The sequence below is a fragment of the Sus scrofa genome, chromosome 9, assembly GCF_054392235.1.
Source record: "Sus scrofa isolate SSC_HxYL_T2T_F1_AM1 chromosome 9, Sscrofa_HxYL_maternal_Yorkshire_Landrace_v2.0, whole genome shotgun sequence".
NCBI lineage: Eukaryota > Metazoa > Chordata > Mammalia > Artiodactyla > Suidae > Sus > Sus scrofa.
The window spans coordinates 109099273-109123850 of NC_139391.1; the positions used below are offsets into that span (position 1 = coordinate 109099273).

At 41.1% G+C, this 24578-nt stretch overlaps 2 protein-coding genes and 1 long non-coding RNA gene across 5 annotated transcripts in view; 2 read left to right on the forward strand and 1 right to left on the reverse strand.

Moving 5' to 3' along the window:
* Nucleotides 1-24578, reverse strand: part of ORC5 (origin recognition complex subunit 5) — a 1223002-nt gene that overhangs the window by 293978 nt on the left and 904446 nt on the right. The gene's annotated exons all lie outside the window — the stretch shown is intronic.
* LHFPL3 (LHFPL tetraspan subfamily member 3) overlaps nt 1-24578 on the forward strand; it is a 552997-nt gene that overhangs the window by 15652 nt on the left and 512767 nt on the right. The window lies entirely within an intron of this gene.
* Nucleotides 9019-19871, forward strand: LOC146400072 (uncharacterized). The gene is made up of 2 exons (XR_014816105.1): nt 9019-15301; nt 16702-19871. It is a non-coding gene; the product is annotated as an uncharacterized LOC146400072 (long non-coding RNA).

Consider the following 24578-nt stretch of genomic DNA (forward strand, 5'->3'; position numbering starts at 1 on the left):
TCTTATAATCATTCAAGAAGTGTTTGCAGTCTTCTGTGTTTTCTTTAGGTCAGTTTTGCCAAAAGTTTGTCAGACTTATTAGTTTTTATTGTTCTTCTCTATTACATTCCTCTGTTGTATAGCATTAATTTTTCCTTTTATTTTTTATTTTCTTCCTTTTCTTTTTTTTTTGGGATTTATTCTCTTGTTCTTTTTCTGACTTTAATTGGTAACCAAGCTCATTGATTTTTTTTTAGCTGCTACATTACAAGCTTATGGAAAAAATGGCTTATCTATAGTGAGACTTTTTTTTTAGGGCCACGCCTGTGGCAAATGGAGGTTCCCAGGCTAGTGGTCGAACTGGAGCTACAGCTGCTGGCCTACACCACAGCAACGCAGGATCTGAGCCGTATCTGTGATCTACACCACAGCTCATGGCCACGCCGGATCCTTAACCCACTGAGCGAGGCCAGAGTTGGAACTTGCAACCTCGTGGTTACTAGGTCAGATTCGTTTCTACTGCACCACAATTGGAACTCCCATAGTGAGACTTTTGAAGAGATCGTCTTTAAAAGTTTTTATGGAGTTCTTGTTGTGGCTCAGCGGTCATGAACCTGACTAGTATCCATGAGGATGCGGGTTTGATCCCTGGCCTCTCTCAGTAGGTTAACGATCCAGCATTGCCATGAGCTGTGGTGTAGGTCGCAGATGTGGCTCACATTCATCATTGCTGTGGCTGTGGCATAGGCTGGCAGCTGCAGCTCCCATTCGACCCCTAGCTTGGGAACTTCCATAGGCTGTGGGTGCAGTCCTAAAAAGACAGAAAAAAAAAGTTTTTCTTAGGAATTACATGCAACCATCTCAAGAATGGCATAAAATGAAAATAATATATACATTCATGAAAGAAAGTTAAGTTACTTTAAAAATATTTACAAATATTCTAATGGCAGGTTTATACATATTCAGTATATTTAATATTGAATATTCAGTATATTTACTAGTTACTATTTTATTTTTCTTAAATGAAGTAAATATGATGAATTTTTTCTTTTCTTTTTTTTTTTTTTTTGTCTTTTTAGGGCCGCTCCTGCGGCACGTGGAGGTTCCCAGGCTAGGGGTCCAATCAGAGCCACAGCTGCCAGCCTACGCCAGAGCCACAGCAACGCTAGATCTGAGTCCCGTCTGTGACCTACACCACAGCTCACGGCAATGCCAGATCCTTAACCCACCCCAATGAGGCCAGGGGTCGAATCTGCAACCCCATGGTTCCTGTTCGGATTTGTTTCTGCTGCGCCAGAATGGGAACTCCTCCATGATGAATGTTTTTACAAAGTTACACACAAATACTCACCAAAACTCTCTTATTCATTCTAGCAATTGCTATTATAGTGATACTTTTAATGTGTATCATGATATGAAAAAGATGAGAAAAAACTCTCAACCACTAAAGGTCAGTTGATACCACCAAGGTCACTGTCAGTTTTAGTGTTCAATTGCCTCTCTGAATTTTTTGTTACCTCTAAGTATTTCTCTTACTTTGCTATTGCTAAGCCATGCACATTAAACATTTTTTTTTTTAGGAAAATTTATCCAGCATTTTTAGGTATTCTGTCCGGGAGATTTTTTTTTTTGAGGGGGGGCGAGCGTGGGTGATCTGATCTGCTGTATTGCCCAAAATGTAAATCCCGTGGATAATATTTAATTGACATTGCTTAGTTCTATGGCCAAATAGAATTTAAATTTCAAAGTGCCAATTCAGTCAGTCTATGACATTGCTAGAAGGGGGACATGATTGGAAAAATGTGGATTGATTCATGCAAATCAACTTTAACTTCATAACCTACTACTCAAAACTCATGAATCTCCTATGGTGATTTAGCATCATCTTTTTCTAAGATAAACTAGATATTAGGAACTATATAATAGGTCTCAACTTGCAATGACATATGCATGGAATGTAGATTTCTCTTAGTTTTAATATAAAAGTACCAAATTAAATAACAGAAATACTGTGCTCGAATTCTCAGTTTTTCCATTTATTCATTTATCCTTTCCTACCGTATGCCTAGTACGCGTATTAGGGAAGATATGAAGAGTAAAACACTTTCTAATATTAAGGATCTTTTTGTGATTGATTTTCTTCACAGGATTGGAAAAATTTTTGCATTCACAAGGAGAAAAACATGGAAGCAGCTCTATCATACTAGATTAGTGCATTAGCTCTGAAACCAAAACATCTGGGTTTGTGTGGTGTTTGCTTCATTTACAAGGTCATTGTATGACCTTGGAATAGTTCCTTATCCTATGTATGCCTCAGTCTCCTCATTCATAAAATGAGAATAAAAACAGTCCCTTTCTTATCTGGAACATGGAAGACAGTCATGCATGCTGGGTATTACTATCATTATTTTGATATGTCCTCATCATCATTCTAGAAAGGCAGTCCCAGGAGAAACAAAAAGAAGTGTGAAGGACATAGCAGGTTGCTATTCTATAAAACTACCATAGGACTTCAACATTTTATGTCTCTTTTAAACTAGAAGAGGAATCATGTACATTTCAAAGTTGTCAATTTATTGTTCCTCTATTTTTTGTTGGGTGAGTTTAGCCCTTTCCATTCTAGGCTTTTGTGGGGATTTTATGATAGTGAGAGGAGAACGAAGAAAGTTGTGCAGCTTCCCTCAAGTGGGAGCCTTTTTGGCTCTCTTTGGGTTTGAAGATTGGGGATCTGCAGAATGACATCAGTGGGGCTCAGCCAGGAAGTATAGCAGTCAGCAATTTAGCTCCTTATGCCCTTCTTACTGGAAGCCTCCTGAAGACAAGGTCATGATCATGGTTGTTTTACAACAATGCACATTTCATGCCTAGGATGCTTGTTGTTTTAAGTTTGCTTTACCTTCCAAGGCATTGTTGATGCCATAACTCAAAGCTCTATCTTAGGAACTGATCTGTAGACATTTCTCAGCTCCTTTTAGAGAAGGGGTCAATATGGTGATTTCTTCACAGAGCCGGTATAACTAGGGATCTTATTTCTGTATGATTTGAGCTCTACTTAAGAAAACAGGTCTTGGAGTTCCCTGGTGGCCTAGTGGTTAAAGTGTCGGCATTGTCAATGCTGTGGCTCAGGTTCACTCCCTGTCCCAGGAACTTCCCCATGCCATGGGTGTGGCCAAAAGGGAAAGAAAACAGGTCCTTTTTTTGTTTGTTTGTTTGTTTAGGGCTGCGCCTGTGGCCTATGGAAGTTCCCAGCCTAGGGGTGGAATTAGAGCAGCAACTGCTGGCCTAAGCCATAGCCATAGTCACGCCAGATCCAAGCTGTGTCTGCAACCTACACCATGCTCAAGGTAACGCTGGATCCTTAACACACTGAGCGGGGCCAGGGCTCAAATCTGAGTTCTCATGGATACCGATTGGTTTCATTAACGCTGAGCCATAACGCAAACTCCTACACACCCTATTGTTATTTCAGGTTTAAAAATGATGAGTTGTAAACCAAACTTGATTATGCTTTAATATCTTATGGAATGTCACATTCTAAATGGCTCCCCCTTGACCAGAGAAATTTGGCATTGAAAAACATAGATGTTTTATTCAAATCAGATATGTGGGTCCTTTGGTTTGTAGCTTTTGACCTTGACACAAAGAATGAAAATGTTACAGAACCAAGTAAACACTCTAGGAATGGTGTTTAACACACATGAGTATTAAACCTCATTTTCAAATCGGCTATTTTCCAAAAGAAATTCTTGAAGTTCTCAGCCTTCAAGGTAAAATCAGAGTATTGAGCAAGGTGGGGCAATCTAGAGGACAAAGGAAAAAGACAAAAGAGAGCTAGACAGTTCTAGTGCGAGGAGCTGGACAGATGGGTCTGGCTTGTGACACAGGCAGCAGTGATCTTGTGTGGTCTCTGCCATCCTTGCTCCATTTATGGATATTTATATAACGATGGCAAGAGGGGAGCTGATCAGGTAAAATCTAATCAGGGAGCACAATAACATTTTTCAGTCCTCCTCTCCCTTGTCCTCCCTCTTCTTTGCAAATGTGGCTTGCCATTCAAATTCTCTGGAAAGGAAGACAAGCATGAAATTTACAAAGAAAATAAAACCTGTAAAAGTAGGGAAAGAGCATTTTATTTGGAGGTTCCAAAAAATATAAAATACAAAAAAATTAACTCAAGCCTTTTTCAAACTGCAATAACAACAGTTTGCTGCCTCCTAGGGCAATAATAAAGTGATGTTATAAGCTGTCCTTCATAATCATGTTTCCTACAAAATAATTGTTTTACCTTTATACTGTTGTGTTTTTGAAAGACATCTAAACAAACTCTCAGAAATAAGAAAAATGTATAGAGGAGTTCTCTTGTGGTACAGTGGGTTAAGGATCTGGCGTTGTTTGATCCCTGGCTCGGGAACTTGCACAAGCCAGGTGCAGCTCAAAAATAGTAACAATAAAATTTAAAAAAAATGTATATAATCTTGGGTGCACTAGTAAGGTAGAGATGGGAAACTGGAGAAAAGGCTCAGAAAATGAACTATGCCCAGTGATAAACCCCAGACACGCCAGGGAGCCCTTTCCTGGTATTGCTTAGTTACATTGTTCACAAGGATTTGTTAAGAAGATGCTTACTGTCTTTGATTCTGAAATGATTTTGTGATGTCTGGCTGCTATGGTAACTGCTCTTTTATTAAAGAGTAACAGAGTCAATTAAAATTGTCAACTTGTTGGCATGTGATTCTAGGTTTCCCTTACATTTACTCTATTTTCTGATTTATCACCTATTTGGTATAATTTTGCCTTCTGGCAATGCCTATGTTTCCCTTTGCTTATTTGTATATTAGATTAATATTGTTGTTATGTCTGAATAAAGATTCTCTGTTATCACAGAGTCTGCTCCTTTTGCCCCCAATAGTACCGCTTACTGAGAGTTCATTCTGTGCCAGGTGCTGTTCTAAGGAACTGAATATTGCCTGATTAACCCTCACAAACTCCTACTGCTGTCATGTTCTTGTTTTCATTACAGTGTCACTAATGAGGAAACAGAAGCGCATAGAGTTTAAGAAATTTTGTCCAGGATAATGCAGTGAAAACTGTGCTGTCCCATACTTGTGCCTGTAGTCACATGTGGCTCCTTCAATTTAAATTGGACTTGGAGAATAGACTTGTGGCTGCCTGACGGGAGAGGGAGGGAGTGGGAGGGATCGGGAGCTTGGGGTTATTGATACAACTTAGAATAGATTTACAAGGAGATCCTGCTGAGTAGCATTGAGAACTATGTCTAGATACTCATATTGCAACAGAACAAAGGGTGGGGGGAAAAATGTATACATGTAAGAATAACTTGATCCCCATGCTGTACAGTGGGAAAAATTTAAAAAAATAAAATAAAATAAAAAATAAAAATGAAAAAAAATAAATTTAAGTTACTGCTGTATAGCACTGGGAACGATATCTAGTCACTTATGATGGAGCACGATGGAGGATAATGTGAGAAAAAGAATGTATCAGTGTATGTGTGACTAGGTCACCTCGTTGTACAGTAGAGAATTGGAACACCGTAAACCAGCTATAATGGAAAAAATAAAAATCATTTAAAAAATATTCAGTTCCTAGTCACACTGGTCACACTTGAACTGCTCAATAGGTCCATGTGGCTCGTGTTACTGTATTGGACAGTGTAAAACAGAACATTCTTACCATAGCAGAAAGTTCCCTGGGGAATGATGCCACGCTTGAACCCAGAGAGTTTGGTTCCAGGGTCTGCACTCATAACTCCACTGAACTGTCTTATTTTCCCCCTTCCATTGACAATAAGGGGATTGGTACCAAGAGTCTATGAGTTGACATTCCCTGAAGGGTAAGGGGCAAGACTAAATACTGAAGACAGAACGGGACATGTATTCATTCATTCCACAAATATTCATAGAGCGATAGGTACTGTTCTAGATGCTGTGCATGGTGTAGCACAGAGCTAAATAGATGGGTTCTCCTGGAGCTTACGTTCTGCTAGGGGCACACACACACAACTGAATATATCAGGTGGTGCTATGTGCTGTGGAGAAAGCGAAGCAGGCTAAGAATGACGTTGGGAGTGCTGACAAAAGTCTTTCTGATAAGACCCCCATTTAAGAAGAGACCTGGGAGTAAGAGGGCACACTGAGAGGGAGAGGAGCAGCCAGGCAATGCGAGCAGCAGTGTGGGGGCCCTGAGATCAGTGAGTTCAGTTAACCTGTTCAGGGCCACCTAAGGCAGCAGGCATCCACAGGAGTCCCTTCTGTTCCCCATGGTCATGTCTCATCTAGTCAGCCTCCCTCACCTTTGGTGTGATGTAACCTTTCTTCCCTAGTTGCTGTATGTTTTTCTTTGAGCGTTTAGAGCCCTCTGCATTTCTCTTAAAAATATTATTGATTTTGTAGTTTGCAGACTTTGCATCACAAGGCACATCTGGATATCCCTCTGTGATTAACCTTGTCTCAGCGGGATTACAGGGTCATATTTGTTGGAAAAATCTTGCTTCATTTGACAGCCGCTTTCCACCAATAAACAGAGACAAGTCTACCAGATCAGAAGTTACTATATGCAAAGCCAGGCTGATAAAATTCTTTTTTTTTTTTTTTTTTTTCCTTTTTAGAGCCGCCACCTGTGGCATATGGAGGTTCCCAGGCTAGGGGTTGAATCAGAGCTGCCAGCTTACACCACAGCCACAACAACATGGCATCTGAGCCATGTCTGCGACCTACACCATAGCTCATGGCAATGCCAGTTCCTTAACCCACCAAGTGATGCCAGGCATCAAACTCACAGCCTCATGAATACCAGTCGGGTTCATAACCCGTTGAGCCACAAAGGGAACTCCCTGATAAAATTCTTTTTAGAAGAAAATTAAGATGGAAAGAAACTAAATCATGGTCTAAAATTTTACTTCTAGAATCAAGAAACAGTTTTGTGATTTTAATTGTGAGTAGCTTCATCAAACAGAAAATGAATTCCAAATCTCTGAGTAAAGTTAAAATTTTCAAGATGACAACTACCTTAACACACCATAAGGATACATTCAGCCTCTTATTTGCCCAGTATTTGGAAGGCTTCTATTCTGATTCGTAAGACAACTGCTAGGAATTTCTGTGCACCCTCCCTTCCTGGCTGTGGTACTGTTTCTCCCTTGGTCTCTCCATCCTCTAAGTCCAAGTCTGTGCTTTCCTTTTCTCTGTCAAAATCTAGTACAACCAGATCACTACTCCCTTCTCAATTGTGAGGACAAAACAAATGAATGAATTAATGTAAAGTATTACTTTCATATTTATATTCCAAGCATTTTACATGTAAAGTACTTTTACATGTAGAATTCTTAGACCAGTATCAAGTACATGGTAAGAACTCCATCAGTGTTAGCTATTCTCATTATCACCCCCAATTCTCTAATCCCTTTCTCTGGTTTGTTTAAGCAGGTCTTGCCTCTAGTGTCCTACCTTTTCTCGCTGCAGCCCACCTCTATCTTCCACTTCTGCCCCTGTGTCTCAGATAGTTCGTACATGGTGCATCTGCCCTTTGGTGAGCACTGACTCTCTTCCTAATTCTTCTACTAGATCCTGTAAGTGGGCTCTGCACTGACTCTCTTCCTAATTCTTCTAATATATCCTGCAAGTACGGTAATATCCTGTACTAGGCGCTGTTGAGATTTCAGCTATTTACTGTATGCATTTTAAAATCCAAATGGGGAGGCCTGAAGGCAGAAGACAATAAGCCTGTTTCTCCAGGGGTAGAGCTTTCTCCATCCTTTTCCCTCAGTGGAAGGGGGACCATGTGGGCCCACCACCAGGATTCCAGCCAGGAGGCCGGGTCCAGTGAGTGTGGGTGGGGATCCAGGTAGAACCAACCACAACCTCCTGGCTAAACTTCCAGTAACAGTTGGGGGCTCTCCATCCCCATTTTAAGAACAGTTTGAAAAAGCTGAAAGTTGGCATCTGAGAGGAGGTGAGTCTCCAACTGCCCTGGATAGGTGCCTGGTTTCAGTGGGGTGCCTGTAGGGGCTACACAGAAAGGCTCTTTTCCCTCTGCAGTTCTGGATGCCTCTCAGAGGCTCTGAAGGGGTTGAAATTTACTGATTTCTGTTTGCAGTGGATTTGTGAGGAAGCACTAAGAGCTCTGACATGTTCATGGAACCAGGCATTTTGTCCAATTTATATTACAAATATTTATGTGTGTGTGTATATGCATATATATCACACCATGGGCTACTCTGTGAGGAAGAGTAAGCTATATAGCAGTAGCCAGTGTTGGAGAAATTCACGCTTTAAAGCTCCCTGAGCTTATAGGCAGTGGCACTAAAAAGGAGTGAATTAGAGGACACGGTGCTGCCCTGATGTTAGATGGGACCAAATGAGGAACATGACGTATGAGAGGGATCACAGTTTTCTCCAAACTTCTTAATATTCTGTCATTGAATCATATCAGTCCTTTTTATTTATGTTTCCTCAGGCCTCAGTTAGGGTCTGTGTTCCTAATAGGTAACAGTGATAAATTATTCATTTGTATGTAAATAGAGTAGATTCTGAGTGGAAGAATTATTTGCACAGTGAGAGTAATTCCTATAAGAAAAAGGATAATCCTTTCAAACTACCTAAGATCTGAGTTATGGTACCTTATGTTCTTCATTGATGCCTGATTAGTCTGGAGTTAAACCACGAGCATCATAGAGTAGGAGAATGTGCATCAGAGGGTACTCAGAACCTGTATAAACACTCGGTGATAGTAGTTGTTGCCATTTAAGGAGCCCCGGGTTAGACCAGCGCTGGAATGTGTGCTTTATATCCTTTACTGACACCTTTATGTTTCCTAACAGTCCTTCAAGGTAGGTTTTGTCATTTGCTAGGGACGTAACTGAAGCTTAAAGAGGTCGTGTGACTTGCTCACAGCCACCATGCTACGTGCAAAAGCAAGGCTCAATCTGTGCCTCGTCTCTGATACATATTTTTTGTAGTTAGTCCCTTTTCCCCCTCATTTCTCCCTCCCATTGCCTTCCTCCCTCACTGGCAAACCATTGTAATGAGTCTGATATGTCTCTTTTTGATTGTATGGATTCTTGTATGAAAATATCTTTCTCTATTGTGTTTCTGTATTTTTAACTTGAGTAGATGGTATTCTGTGATAGGATAGTTTGATTTCTTTCTTTGTTATCCATTTCTCTAGTTAAGACTTTTTTTTTTTTTTTTTTTTTTTTTTTTTTGGTGCAGCACTATGTTTTGAAGATCCATGCATTGGCTGCAGAGATTTCTGGTCTATTGCTGCCAATGCCTGCACAACACTTCACAGCCACATCTACCACATTTTATCTAGTGACAACTGGCTTGCCTCTAGGTCTCTGCCCTGCACTGAGCCTCTTGTTCACTTTCCTATTTTGTTTATTTTATTTTTATTTTTTTTTTCATTTTTGGCTGTCCTGTGGCATATGAAGTTCCTGGGCTAGGGATCATATCTGAGCTGCAGTTGTGACCTAAGCCACAGCTGTGGCAACACTGGATCCTTAACCCACTGTGCCAGCCGGGTATCACACCTGTGACCCAGTGCTCCCAGTACATTGCCTGTATGGTTGTGCCATAGAAGGAACTCCCACATTCCCTTTTTAAAAAAAAAAATTTTTTTATTGGAATATAGTTGACTTAAAATGTTGTATTTGTTTCAGGTATACAATGAAGTAAATCAGTTATACATATACGTATATCCATTCTTTTTTCCCATATAGGTTATTGCAAATTATAGAGTAGATTTCCTTATGCTATGTGGTAGATTCTTATTATCTATGTTATAACAGTAGTGTGCATATGTTATTCCCATCCCCCTAATTCATCCCTTCCCCCGTGGTTTCCCCTATATTAACCATAAGTTTGATTTTTGAAGTCTGAGCTTATTTTTGTTTTATAGTTATTTTGTATCTTTTAAAAAATAAAATTCCACAAGTAAATGATCTCATGATATTTGTCTTTCTGTCTGTCTTACTTCACTAGGTATGATAATCCCTAGGTCTTTCCATGTTGCTGCAAATGACGTTTCTTTTTTATGACTGAGTAATATTCCATTGTGTGTGTGTGTGTGTGTGTGTGTGTGTGTGTGTGTGTGTATACCACATCTTAATCCATTCCTCTGTCAATGGATTTTTAGGTTGCTTCCATCTCTTGGCTATTGGAAATAGTGCTGCAGTGAACATTGGGGTGCATTTATCTTTTTGAATTATAGTTTTGTCTGGATAGAATTTTCTTCCTTGATTTCTCTAGTCCTTGATATTAACCACAGACTTCCTGTGACCAGATATCCAGAGAAAGGGGTAACAACTTTAAGTGTTAAATTTGGTGGAGACCAGAGAAGCACATGATGGAAAGGAATAATGGAGAGAATAGGGATATATGTTAGGCCTGAAATCATCCTTACCTGACCTTTTGGAATAAAAATCACTTCTAGGAATAGTTTCTTTTGGACAATGCAGCTATGGGGTGCAAGTATTTCCCTTTAGCTTTGGTAGAACAGGGTGACAGAAAGAGTAGGTGAGGGGGTAGGAGAACAGACAAACAAATGAAGAAGAGAAAACCAAGTTCTGACCCAGAAGGATTAAAGATGGGCTTTCTGGCTCTCATTTCTCCCCAGGCTCCTAGAATTTAATTCACTTCAGCATACAGGCTCCTAATAGACACTGTGCTCGTCTTCATAGCATCCCAATAATGAGTGATAAATCACTACCATAATCTGATGGGGAGGAGATAGCACCAACACAGAGACAGTGAAATTCAAGGGCAGACTGTGTGCTAAGTGGTATGAGAGAGACACAGAGTTTTATAGGAGTTCAAAGGGAAGCCTTCACATTCAATTTAATTTGGAGACTTAGAACTATCGAAGAGATGGTCTTTGAGGTGAACTTTAAAAGATGAGTAGGATTTCCATAGACAAAGATGAGCCTGAGAAAGCGTGCTAACTTTCTTAGGCAGAGAGAAGTCCCAGGAGGTGTTATGCAGTCAGAATTCCTTGTCTCCTATACCTAGAGTAAAGGGCTAAGTAGTGAAGGCATCAATGTCTTTGTCCTACCTGTTGCAAAGCTTTGTGAGGATAACCCAGGGTAATCCCAGAGCTTTAAGATAAGTGCTTCCTTGCTTCCTCGGCAAGTGGGCCAGATACCTGGCCTCCAAGTACGAGTCTGAACCCAGGATACAGAGTCAGACATTTTCTTCCTCTTAATGGTAATTAATAGTTATTGACAGAGGTATCTGAGCAAATGACTACCTAAAAACAGCTATTTACGATAGGGTATCTTTAAACTCTGTAAACACTAACTTTCAGGTAACCAACTTCAGCAGACTACAAAAATCAGAATACTATGTACTTAAGTCTCTCTTTTCCTCCTATATCAGTTAGGGTTCAATCAGAGAAACAAAACCAATATATTAAGAGATTTATTTAGGGAATTGGCTTATTTGATTGTGGGGACTGGCTGGGCAAGTCTGAAATCTGCAGGGCAGAATGTCAGGAAGGGCAGGCTGGAACTCTTGGGCATGAGCTGAAGCTGCTTTTCACGGGTACACTGTCTTCTCTGTTATCTTCAGGGAAGCCTCAGTTATGCCCTGAAGGCCTGCCAACTGATTATGGACTTTAATCACATCTACAAAATACCTACATGGCAACACCTAGATTAATGTTTGACCAAATAACTGGGGCCTATAGCTTAGCCAAATTAACATGTGAAATGACCATCACACCTTCTTTAGGCCAGCCCTGATGTTAAGGGGAGAAGATTTATATTATCTGGGGTGAGGCAATTTACAGCAATGGCACAGGGGAATCAAACAAAGATACAAAATGCCATATAGTATAAGACTCTATTCCTATGAATGTCTGGAGTAGACAGATGAATCCACAGGGATAGAAAGCAGATTTCTGGTTGCCAAGGGCTGGGGACAGTGGGGGATGGGGAGTGACTGCTGAATGATTACGGGTTTCTGTTTAGAGATGCTGTAAACGTTCTTGGATTGGAGAGTGGCAGTGGCTGCACAACATTGTGAATGTACTTAATGCCATTGAATTCTCTGTTTTAAAATGATAAACTTTATGTAATGTGTATTTTTACTATAATAATAAAAAAAAAAAGCCAAGCAAATGTAATTTTCATTTCAACAATGCTTTGCACCCCAGATTGCAGCGGGCTCAAAATTGGGACCTACTTCTCCTTGCATTGGTAGGATGTCATCGAAAAGTGCCAGTTTGGTGTGTGTACCTTTGCTCAACCAAGGGTTTCAGGTCCTTGACAAGTGGCAGCCTCAGCTCCCTTACACACTTGAGATGGACATTCTTCAAACCTATTGTTCTGAATATCCAGCTTATAATGTGAGGGAACAGGCAGGCTTTGCTTAGACAACTTGTGAAAGCCTATCGAGTCATAAAGATAATACAGGATTGGGTGGCTTTCACAGAGCCGGTGATGGAAATCTTCAGATACAAGGAGTTTTTGTTTAGAGTGTGCCGATTGGGAAGACAGTCATGAATCTCTGGGCTGTCAGAAAGGAAACTGAGCTTTAGCTTGGCTGTTGTACTTGGGTTCCTGGGAATATTTTACTGCCATGGCTGTTTTCTTCTCAATAAGTGCTTTTCAGGCTCGCTCTTTATTGGGTACTGGGATGTGTGGGTCCTTTCCTCTGTGTATAGCATGAGCTCTTGCTTGGCATGTGGTGAATGTCAACATAATGATCCTTTTGCGGTGGTGACAGTTCAGAGAAATGTTTTTCAAATTTGTTGGTACTGACAGACATAGATGAATTCCCAGCTTGAGTTATGGATCACCAAGAAAATGGGCTCTGACACTGCCCTGGGGCCAGGGAGTGAAATGGGCCTTTCCTGAAAGAGGCTGCATGGGGCATATGTTCAGAGCTGATGTCCAGAGCTGGACACAGAGGGCCAGCTCAGAACAGCCTTCTGTTTATGTCCAGGTGTCCTCTCCCTCAACTGGAAACAACACAGTACATGTTTAATGCTCTCAGTATAGAGATTTCTCCTTGGAAATATTTTTAGTTCTTTTAGGAGCAATAGTAAGTAATTCGAAGTTGTGAAGGAAGAATTTATTTACTGACATAAGTGGGACTACAGACAACTGAAAGAATTTTTGGGAAGTCTTATGTTGGGCTTCCTTTATGCCATTTTTACAAGTTAAAAATTAAAATTTAAAAGTTACTTTTGGAGTTCTTTTGGAGCAGTAGACATGAATCCGACTAGGAACCATGAGGTTGCAGGTTCGATCTCTGGCCTGGCTCAGTGGGTTAAAGATCTGGCATTGCTGTGAGTTGTGGTGTAGGTCACAGATGCGGCTCAGATCTGGCGTTGCTGTGGCTCTGGCCTAGGTCGGCAGCAACAGCTCTGACTGGACCCCTGGCCTGGGAACCTCCATATACCGTGGGCGCGACCCTAAAAAGGACAAAAAAGACCAAAAAAAAAGTTACTTTTAACCATCGCAAATGCTTATTTTGTATATAGCTGATTTCAGCCTTTAAAAAAACAGATTTTAGACAAAATTAATTTTCTGAGGTGTGAATATTACCATTCTTGATGACTCCTTAGATATATAGAAAAGCTAAGTACAGTTTGGTGACCTCCCTTTCCACAAAACTGAATCATCCAACTTACCCATCTCAGGCCTCCTTTGACTTATTCAGGTCCACTGAGTCTTGCACATGGGGACCTCTGAGCAGCCTTATACCTATGGGAGGAAGAATTCTGTACAACTGTATCACCAATGGCCTCTGTTAGGATCCATGCCTCAGGCTGGCCTATCTCTAGGGGACACCTGTTGAAAGATGGTTATTTGAGCATGATATAGTTGATATAGTATGTTGGATGTCTAGGATGTCATGAGACATTCCATATATGTGACTTTTTCCCAACAATTTTGTGCAATATATCTCATATCATAAAGCTGATACTTAGGAAGGTGACTAACTTGCCCAAAGTCCCACAGATAGTGTCAGAGTTGACTTCAAACCCAGGACAGTCTGATTCTGAGACCCTGTCGCTGTGCTTTGCACCATACTAACCAGAAATTTTAGCCACAAAGCTAATGTCTGAGTCTGTTTGGGCTGCTCTAACAAGATACCACAGGCTGGGTAGCTTATAAACAACAGAAATGGATTGCTCACAGTGCTGAAGGCTGGAAGTCTAAGACCCTGAGGTTCTACTCTCAAGAATTAAGCATCTTCCAAAGTCCTTCCCTCCTAATACTGTCACCTTCGGGGGTTAGAATTTCAACATATGAATTTTGTGGAGTTTACACATTCAGTCCAGAGCAGCTAGTTACCAGAAAACAAGGCATAGGGCACCTGAACTTTTAAAGGAGACAGCAGTCCAGGGGATGTTTCCTGATAGAAGACCGGAGCAGTGGCAAGCGATTGACTTGAAGAGCTTCTGTTGTCTCAGCTTAAGCATAATCCCCTCTTGGAGCCTTGTGTTCCCAGGTATCCTGTCTCATAGATCACCACACCCTCCTCTATGCTGGCCCTACACCCTCTCTGGTGTCTGTGGTCACTCTTGTCATCCTTTATTGTGCCTGGCACAGAGCCTGACATAGATTAAGAACTGAATTAGTGCTTATTAAATTAATCAGCTGAAGGCATCCAAGTGCTTCTTGGAGAAATGGAGGGAGACTGGGTGTGGGAAGTAGGAGACCAGGAATTAGCTAACTGGACAGGAAGACCAGCCACCAATTTCTAAGCCTGAGGATGGATCAGCCAGCACCTGAAATATAAATGCAGTGACAGACTTGAAAATAAAATCCAGACTTTTTTTTTTTTTTTTTTTGTCTATGCCCATGACATGTGAAAGTTCCCGGACTAGGGTTCAAACCTGTGTCACAGAAGTGACCTGAGGTGCTGCAGTGACAATGCCAGATCCTTAACCTGCTGCACCACAGGAGAACTCCCATTCACCCTTTCCATTCATTGTATAATCAGCTTTAGAGAAGTTGTGTGTGTGTGTCTGTGTGTGTGTGTGTCTGTGTATTTGAATGTTTATATACATTCTTGCCCAAGATGAAAACAATGAACGAACCTGGAGGAAGACTTCAGAGAAAGTGAAAATGGGGAGATCATCTGTTCTAAAGACTCAAAAATCCTTATTTTGACCTGTAAGCTAAGAATTAGGCAACTTTAGAGCCTGTGGGCCAAATCCCTCTTGCTGTCCGTTTTTGTACAGTCATAGAAAAACCGAACTAAGAATGATGTTCACATTTTTCAGCAGCTGAAAAAAAGCAGGAGTTCCCCTTATGCCTCAGTGGGTTAAGAGCCTGACTAGTATCCATGAGGTTTCGCATTCCATCCCTCGCCTTGCTCAGTGGGTTAAGGATCCAGGGTTGCCGTGAGCTGTGGCATAGGTTGTAGATGTGGCTTGGATCTGGTATTGCTGTGGGGTAGACCTGCAGCTGTAGCTCTGATTTGACCCTGGGAACTTCCATAAGCCACAGGGGCAGCTGAAAAAAAATCAAAGGATATTTCATGACATGAAAATCATGTGAAACTCAAATGTCAGTGTCCGTAAGTAAAGTTTGGAACGCAGCCCTGTCCATGCCCATGCACGTATGGCTGCTTTTGTTCTGCAAGAGCAGGGATGAGGAGTTGCAACAGTGGCCTTATGGCCCATAAAGCCTAAAAGATTCACTTATCTTGTTTTTTTGCAGAAAAAAATTTGCCAGTCTTTGCTCTCAGCCGTGGTAGTGCCATCCCCTTTGAAGGCTGATGGGGAAACAATAGCATGGTTTCCATTGTTTCAGGAGGCTTCTAGCAGAGCAGATTGATTTTATTTATAGATTCCTAGGTGTAACTTTAATCTGTGTTGGCGTGAAGGGCTGGAATAATTGTACGTTGTGAAGGTACATTCTAAGTGGCATCTGGAAAATCTCTCATGATTGATTTTGGTAAAAGAGCTTTAATTTTTAAATTGCTTTTGAACTTTTCCATCTGCAAGTGGACACTCAAGAGAAAGGGCGGGGCAGGTAACAGCAGCCCTCGCCCCCCACTTCCTCATGGGCTGCCGTGAGAATTAATGGATAATGTATAGGCAATATTTGTGCTTCTCGAGGAAAGGCGGTGATAAGTATAAGACATCGTTATTAATGACACACAGAGGGCCTTGAGGTAACAATCTTCATCTCTGACTCACAAAATAATAGGTTTCTAGTAAAACAATTCAGATTTGATGATTAAACGTGTGCTTATAATGGAGCCAAACTAGCAAGGAAATCTTAGAGTCATGAGCGAGACCATTGTGATTTCAAGATACATCAATCTGTCTCGATTTTTAAAAAGACAGTTTGGGGAAGGCGCTCCTGAGAAGTAAAAGTGAGGAGCAGGGAGATTAGGAGAAGGAAGAAGAAACCCAAGAGAGGGTGTTTTCTGGGGATAAAATCCAGGCTTTCTTTTGTTTTTTCTAATTTATTTTTTATTTTTAAAAATTAAATTTTTTAAAAAAAATTTTGTGTGTGTGTGTTCTAGCATTATTATTATATTGAGTGGTGATTTTTTTTTGGGGGGGGGGATTTTTGTCTTTTCAGGTCTGTATCTGTGGCATATGGAGGTTCCCAGGCGAGGGGGTCTAACCGGAGCTACAGCCGCCAGCCTACACCACAGCCACAGCAACGTGGGACCTGAGCCACATCTGCAACCTACACCGCAGCTCATGGCAACGCCGAATCCTTAACCCACTGAGTGAGGCCAGGGATCGAACCTGCTACCTCCTGGTTCCTAGTCGGATTCGTTTCTGTTGCACCATGATGGGAACTCCTACTTTTTATTTTTTTAAATGATTTTTATTTTTTCCATTATAGTTGGTTTACAGTGTTCTGTCAATTTCTACTATACGGCAGAGTGACCCAGTCACACATAAATATACATTCTTCTTCTCACATTATCCTCCATCATGCTCCATCATAAATGACTAGATATAGTTCCCTGTGCTATATAGCAGGATTTCATTGCTTATCCACTCCAAATGCAATAGTTTGCATCTATTAACCCTAGACTCCCAGTCTCTCCCACTGCCTCCCTCTGCCCCTTGGCAACCACAAGGCTTTCTATTAATCACTCTTCAGGGATGGACAACCCTGAGGGCAACCCGGACTCCTTCTGCTGGGGACCCTCTGAGACACTGTGTAAATTTAGTGTTGGATTCCTAAGGAGGTTGGAGATAGTAAACTCATCATATATACTAAGTTTGACCATTGCCAAGTTTTGAGGTTGTACATTGTGCCACGATCTTTGCCTGAGTAGTTTTGTTTAATCCCCCCCAAAATCTGGAAAGGTATCTTTAGCCATATTTTAAGAAACTGAGGAGTTAGAACTGAGGAGTTAGTATAAATGACATAAAGTCACCTAGCTGGTAAGTGTTAGTCCTAGGAAAGAGATCCAATTCTGTTTAACAGCCCCGCTTATGCTCTTTCCTCTATGCTGTGTAACAATATAATTGCCTCCTACTAAAATTTTAAGTTGTTTTTAATTTGGAACTTTGGAAGGATGGATGGATATTGAGAGGTTATGCTGCAGTAACAAATAACCCTCAAAATCTCAGTGATTTAACTGCCACTTACCTCACTACATGTGGCTTCATGCTGATAGCATCCTTCCTTGGGGATCCAGGCTGATGGAGAAGCAGCTATCTGGTGGTGCCAACTCTAGGGTGAGGCCAGTAGGGCACCATCAGCACTCACTCTTACTGTCAGACTAGTGCTAACCCTGCATTTACTTGGCCTGGGAGTGATGCCTCCTATATTTTATACCATAGGTGCCTCACTTCCTTTCCCCTAGTCTAGTCTACACTGCTGAAGTTTGTGTATGTAGTAGCCTCTTAAAGCTTTCAACCAGGGTGAAAGGCTACTTCTGTTCACATTTCATTTGAAAAGGTGAGAAGGACACCAGATATTGGTGAACAATAATAAAGTCTTCCAGAGTAGGTTTGATTTAATTCATTTTCACAAGCTTTGTCCTTTTCTTATTAATAGGTTAACAAGTTTAAGCTATTAAGGAGATCATCACGGCTTGGAATATATTTAATTCGGATATTGACTTTTCTATGCGGTCTCATGAAAATTCAAAGAGACCAAGTGCTGCAGCTCAAAGTTCCTACATTTGAGTCTTAGAAGTAGAGTAACAAGGGGGATGCTTGGTCAAAGCCCCCAAATCAGCCACCAACAGTGAATCTTGGGATTTAGCCATTTCCTAGATGGCCTGGAGACAGACAGGTAATTATTACTCAGAGATTTTGTCTTGAACATGTAATAAGAGCCTTTGGCAATAGGTACAGTTTGGTAATATTACAGCATGACCGTGCTGGGGGGCTTGTTTATGAATGGTTGCCCTTTTTCCCATGTGGTCCTGCAACTTCTTTTGTTGTGGGCTGCCTTTTCTCTGTGAGCTGGAAGCATAACCAAACGGAGTAAATGGAAAAGGAATATTAACCACATACCCACAACACACACATTTCAAAGAGGCTTTGCAAGAAGAAAAATGCCTTTGAACCAATAACAACAAAGCTGATAGTAGATATTAGATTTGTGTGTGTGTGTGTGTGTAGCCCTGTTCAGAAGTCCAAGGAACCCAGCTCTTCTCCCAAGGTTCTATTCTTGTCTTGGGGGCAAGTTCTAGGCATGGACAGTGGTATGGGACAGTCAAGATTAGAATTGGGGGAGCGAGCAATGTTAGGAGGAAGGAAATCCTATCAGGGTGATAGATAGTAGCATCCTTGTGTTTTTGGTCCACTCTCACACTCACAAATTGTGTAACCACGGGCAGGTCATTTGACTTTGCTTTCTTGACTTGTAAGTTGAAACTGGAGGAGAAAATGATACCTCTAAATTTGGCAATGAAAATAAAGGAAGAGGTGGTCAGTTCAGAGGGACAGCAGGACTGAGAAATTTCTTTTTTAGGCTAGAAGAGACTTCAGAGTATTCACACTTAGGCAGAGAGAAGGAGTTAGTTGAGAGAGTTATTCAAGGTACAGGAGAAAGACCATTTCTGCCATAGCAAGGTTGTGAAGGAGGTGGAAGAGAGTGTCATCAGGAGATCAGTGTGGAAGATTCAGTCCAGAAAGGTGAGGGGCTGGAGCGGGGACACAGTGGGTGGAGACACAGGTGGTAGTGAGGGGCATGAGGGAGCATCAAGACAATGAAAGGCCTTGGGCTAGCTTGGTCATTTTCCTAAGATACGTGGGCAGGGAGGGGAGGTGGCTATATTAAGGGCTAGAGAAAAAGTTTGGAAAAACAGTATAGAGATTGATCACAGAAGTTATCAAGAGGGTAACATTGTGGAGCACAGTGAGGGCTCAACTGAAGTTAAACAACAAGAATTGCTGTGAACCCCGTTACCATATATTTTGTACTTTGACACACAGACAAGGGGTGACGGAGTCTGAAGGGAAGACAGGGCCATCTTGGAGTGATTGCCCTTGGCAGTGTGGCTTGGGAGAAAACCAGGAGTGTTTAAAGTTTCCTGTGCTGTCTCTGGGGGAGTAGAGAAGAGTCAGTAGGCACAAGAGTGTGGAAAAGATGGTAGAAAAGGATGTTTTTTGACATGTAAAGAAACACTGGAGGCAGAGAGCTCCTATCATGGCTCAGTGGTAATGAACATGACTAGTATTCCTGAGGATGCAGGTTTGATCCCTGGCCTTGCTCAGTGGATTAAGGATCTGGTGTTGTATGAGCTGTGCTGTAGGTTGCAGACGCAGCTTGGATCCCATGGTGCTGTTGCTGTGGCTGTAGCCGGCAGCTCTAGCCCCGATTCGACCGTGAGCCTGGGAACTGCCATGTGTGGCCCTAAAAAGAGCCCCCAAAAAAAAGAAAAAAGAAAGAACGAAAGAAACACTGGAGGCAAAATAATACTTGGAAAGGATATTCTGAGACCCAGGAGTGATTGCAATAGAATGAGAATTACATTCTCTTTTTGAGAAGGTCGAGGAAGAGGGAGGACATGGTGCTGGACTGTAACCCCAAAAAGGCCAGTGCCAAAAGTCTCTCTTATTTTGACATCCTAGCTCTTAGCATGTTGTCGGGAGGCTCACTCCATCTTTTTGGAAGTAAAGTAAGCCGAATGTTATCCATGATGATGGCAGAAGATGGAATCAGGAAGAAAATTCTGCCATGACTGACTGTAGACAAAGTTGACGTGTGAAGGTCTTGTCTCATTCAGGGGAGGTGACCTGACCTAGTTTCTCCTGCCAAGTTCCCTCTCCCAGGCTTTCTTCCTCCCCTTATGACTGGCTCCACAAATGAGGGGTAATTTCCCTAACTGTACCAGCTGTGCCTCCCACTTCTATAGGAAGGCTTTCTTACTCTCATCCTAATACAAAATTATATCCTTCTGCATGCCTGTATGAACACATTTTATGGTCATGGCTTTAGCCACATTCTTGATAAAGAGTCAATTCAGGAGATTCAGTATATTATGCAGAGATAATGAAACAGAAATGAGAACCCAGCTAACTTATATTAGAGATGGGTGAATCCATTTGTGGATTGTTGAATTTTGAATAATAGCCAGGAAAGAGAAAACAAATAAATCAAACAGCCAGCACTGCTGAACATAGATTTTTTTCATTTATTTTGCTAAGTGTGGATGGTCGATAATTATATATTTATGGTAATACTTCAGAGCTTTTAGTTGTGAATGTCCTGAAGCCTGTTTTCCAAAGGTAATGAAATCTGGGCTGCATGGGGCCCTCATGCTCTGTTATTCTGCTATTAAAATTTATCTGAGAAGTGGTTTAAGTTTGCTATGGAGTTTGTGGGTTAATTACACTGGGGTGGATTTGGCTAGGTTCTAATGATCAAACTAAAAATACCAGAGAGGCATTTTTAATTTTCTATGAAGCTTCTACCTTTACAGCATGCAAATAATGCATTTGATCATCAAAAAGAACTATTTTGGTGCTGAGTTCTGAGGGCTTTATGGGCTATAAATGTGGAGTAGCCCTTTTATTTCCAGCTAGGGGATTAATGTCCTGTGTTTAAGTTGTAACCCAAGTGAATGTCTTTCTTATTCTCCTATTTCTAAATTAGTAAATCGGTATGTTGTTATACTCTAGCTTTATCTTAACATGGGGTTCAACTTTAAGCCCTACCAAGTGTTAATGTTAGGTCAAGTGCATTTTTGTTTTTGGCTTTGGGATATAGATGATCAGATTTTAGGCAGGTGGAAGAGGGAGACTACTGTCATGTTGATGACCACAGTTAAAAATAGTGGAATTGGAAACATCAGCACAATGGATATGTGTTTTCCAACTTGGAAATCCTAGATCTGTTCATGTAATTTTAGAAAAAAAAGTGTGTGTGTGTGTGTGTGTGTGTGTGCACATGTGCACACGCACTTTAAATTTTATTTTTGGCTGCTCAGGCAAATAAAATTGCAGATGAAAGTGGCCATTGCTGAGGGATTGATGGGACTTAAGAGGGGGGGATATCCCACAGTACAAATTTTTAAGAATTTCATCTAAAGACCCAAGGAAAAAAATTGCATGTCTGTAATGGTCCATTTGCTAGAAGTAGCTGTATTCCCAGCGCTTACTTTCCCCTGTACTTCTGAACTTTAAACCTTTAGCCCAGAAGCACTAAGACATTTGCCATTGTAATTCTTTGGCTTCCGTTTCTTGCTTGAGAACCCGGCTTTCCTCTCAATGGGTACTCAGTGCTCTTGCTGGGTTGTTTATCCATGGAGAGTGTATTTTTTTTTTTTTCCTTTTTAGGGCCGCACCTGTGGCATATGGGCATATGGAAGTTCCCAGGCCAGGGGTTGAACTGGAGCTGTAGCTTCCGGCCTATACCACAGCCACAGCAATCCCTGATCCAAGCCACATCTGCAACCTACACCACAACTTTTGGCAATGCCAGATCCTTAACCCACTGAGTGGGGCCAGGAATTGAACCCACGTCCTCATGTATACTAGTGGGGCGTGTTTCTTCTGAGCCACAACGGGAACTCCCACAGAGAGCGTGTTGAGTGATGCTGTCAGCTCATTAGCAGCGAGGAATGTGATGGAGGTGAACTGTGGCATGCAGGAGGGCTGATGAGACAGCTTCACCAGGCAGCCTTTGCCGTGGGTCCTGCACTTTATTTTCCCCAGCAGGACAATTTGGAAAATGAATAGCATTTTCCTTGTGGTTAAAGTCTCCATCCAGCTTCTTTAGAAAGGAAGGATGAGGGAGAAAGGAAGTAAGGGACCTGAGTGGTTCAGTTTGGGACTTTCAAGGGTCTTAATTTTAGCTCGCAGGAAGCTGCAAGACTTTGGCCAGGGCTGGATGCCTGCAGACATCCAAATACCTGAATGGGGTGGGGGATGTGGGGACCCAGTTCTCTGGTTTGCTGTCTGTTCCTTTATGCTCACTAGCATTTTCTGACTTGAATTTATTTCTTTGTTCCTGCCTCTGTCTAAGTCCTTCCTCTCCTTTCCTATCCTTGACTCCTAGCCCCAGTATCTTTGTCCTGTTTAGAAATATGGAGTGAACGGGTGCCTGCGTGTGTGCATGTGTGTGATGTTTTGTTATTCTTTGCATAGCATTCCCATAGACTATTGATATGATACCTCCATACTGGCCTCTTAGGAGGGTGTGACCAGCTTGTTCTGCACTGATAGCTGCTATATGCCAAGCATTGTGCCAAGAGTCATGTACATATAACATTTAATTTGTGGTCGGACAAAGTAATGTAAGAGTTAACACTCACTTTGCACTATGTCCTTGGTGCTCTTCTATACACCTGCATATTAACTTGTTTTATATTCATAGCAACCGTATGAGGGTTATATCTGACAGGTCTATCTTAGAAAGAGAAACCATACTATTTTCATAGATTTTAGGATATAATGTACCATAAAAACTATCCATCTTAAGTTTACAATTCAATGAATTTTAGTAAATTTATAGACATGTGCTATTATCACCATAATCCAGCTTTAGAGCATTTCCATCACACCCTAGAACTCCCTAGAGCCTATTTGCAGTCAATATTTGCTCCCATTATTAGCTTCATGCAACCACTGTTCTTCTTTATATCTCTATAGATATAACTTTTCTGGATAGTTCATAAATGTGGAATCATATAGTTGGTAGCATTTTGTGTCTGGTGTTTTTCACTAGCAAAATACTTTTTTAAAAATTTCCCCTATACATTATTATTACTTTTTCCTACTGTACAGCATGGTGACCCAGTTACACATACATGTATACATTCTTTTTTCTCACATTATCATGCTCCATCATAAGTGGTTAGACATAGTTCCCAGTGCTACACAGCAGGATCACATTGCTAATCCATTCCAAAGGCAATAGTTTGCATCCATTAACCCCAAGCTCCCAATCCATCCCACTCTCTCCCCATCCCCCCTGGCAACCACAAGTCTATTCTCCAAGTCTTTGATTTTCTTTTCTCTGGAAAAGTTCATTTGTGCCACATATTAGATTCCAGATATGTGATATCATATGGTATTTGTCTTTCTCTTTCTGACTTAGTTCACTCAGTATGAGAGTCTCTAGTTCCATCCATGTTGCTGCAAATGGCATAATTTTGTTCTTTTTGATGACTAAGTAGTATTCCATTGTGTATATATACCACATCTTCCTAATCCAATCATCTGTCAATGGACATTTGGCTTGTTTCCATGTCTTGGCTATTGTGGATAGTGCTACAATGACCATGTGGCTGCATGTGTCTTTTTTAAGGAAAGTTTTGTCCGGATATATGCCCAAGAGTGGGATTGCTGCGTCATATGGTAGTTCTATGTATAGTTTTCTAAGATACCTCCATACTGTTCTCCATGGTGGTTGTACCAATTTACATTCCCACCAACAGTTCAGGAGGGTTCCCTTTTCTCCACACCCCCTCCAGCATTTGTTATTTGTGGACTCATTAATGATGGCCATTCTGACTGGTGTGAAGTGGTATCTCATGGCAGTTTCACTAGCATGATACTTTTGAACATCACACATGTAATTGCATCTATCACTCCTTTCTATTGTTGAATAGAATTTGTATGGATATGCCCCATTTTATTTATTAATTCCCCAGTTGATGGACATTTACATTTTCCAGTTTTGACTGTTATCAATAATGTGTGGGCATATGTTTTCACTTCTTTTGGATAGATTCCTAGGACTGGCATTACTTGGTTGTATGCTAAGTTTATGAATAATTTCTTAAGAAACCGCCAAACTACTTTGCAGAAAGTATGTACCATTTTACATTTCCATGAGCAGTGTATGAGAGTTCCATACACATTCTTGTCCGTATCTGGTATTGTCTGCCTTTTGATTATAGCTTTGCCAGTAAGTGTGCAGTGGTAGCTCACTGTGGTTTTAATTTGTATATCTCAAATGAATATTGATTTTGAGCACTTTTCCATGTGCCGATTGGCCATTCATATATCTTATTTGGTAAATTTCTATTCAAGTCTCTTGCTTATTGTTTATTTTCTTATTTTTGAGTTGGAAGACAGCTTTATGTATCCTGGATGTAATCCTTTATCAGACACATAATTTGCAAATGTTTTCTCCCCAGCTCAATTATTTTAATAGAGAGAATTTAATATGAAGAATTATTAACCAT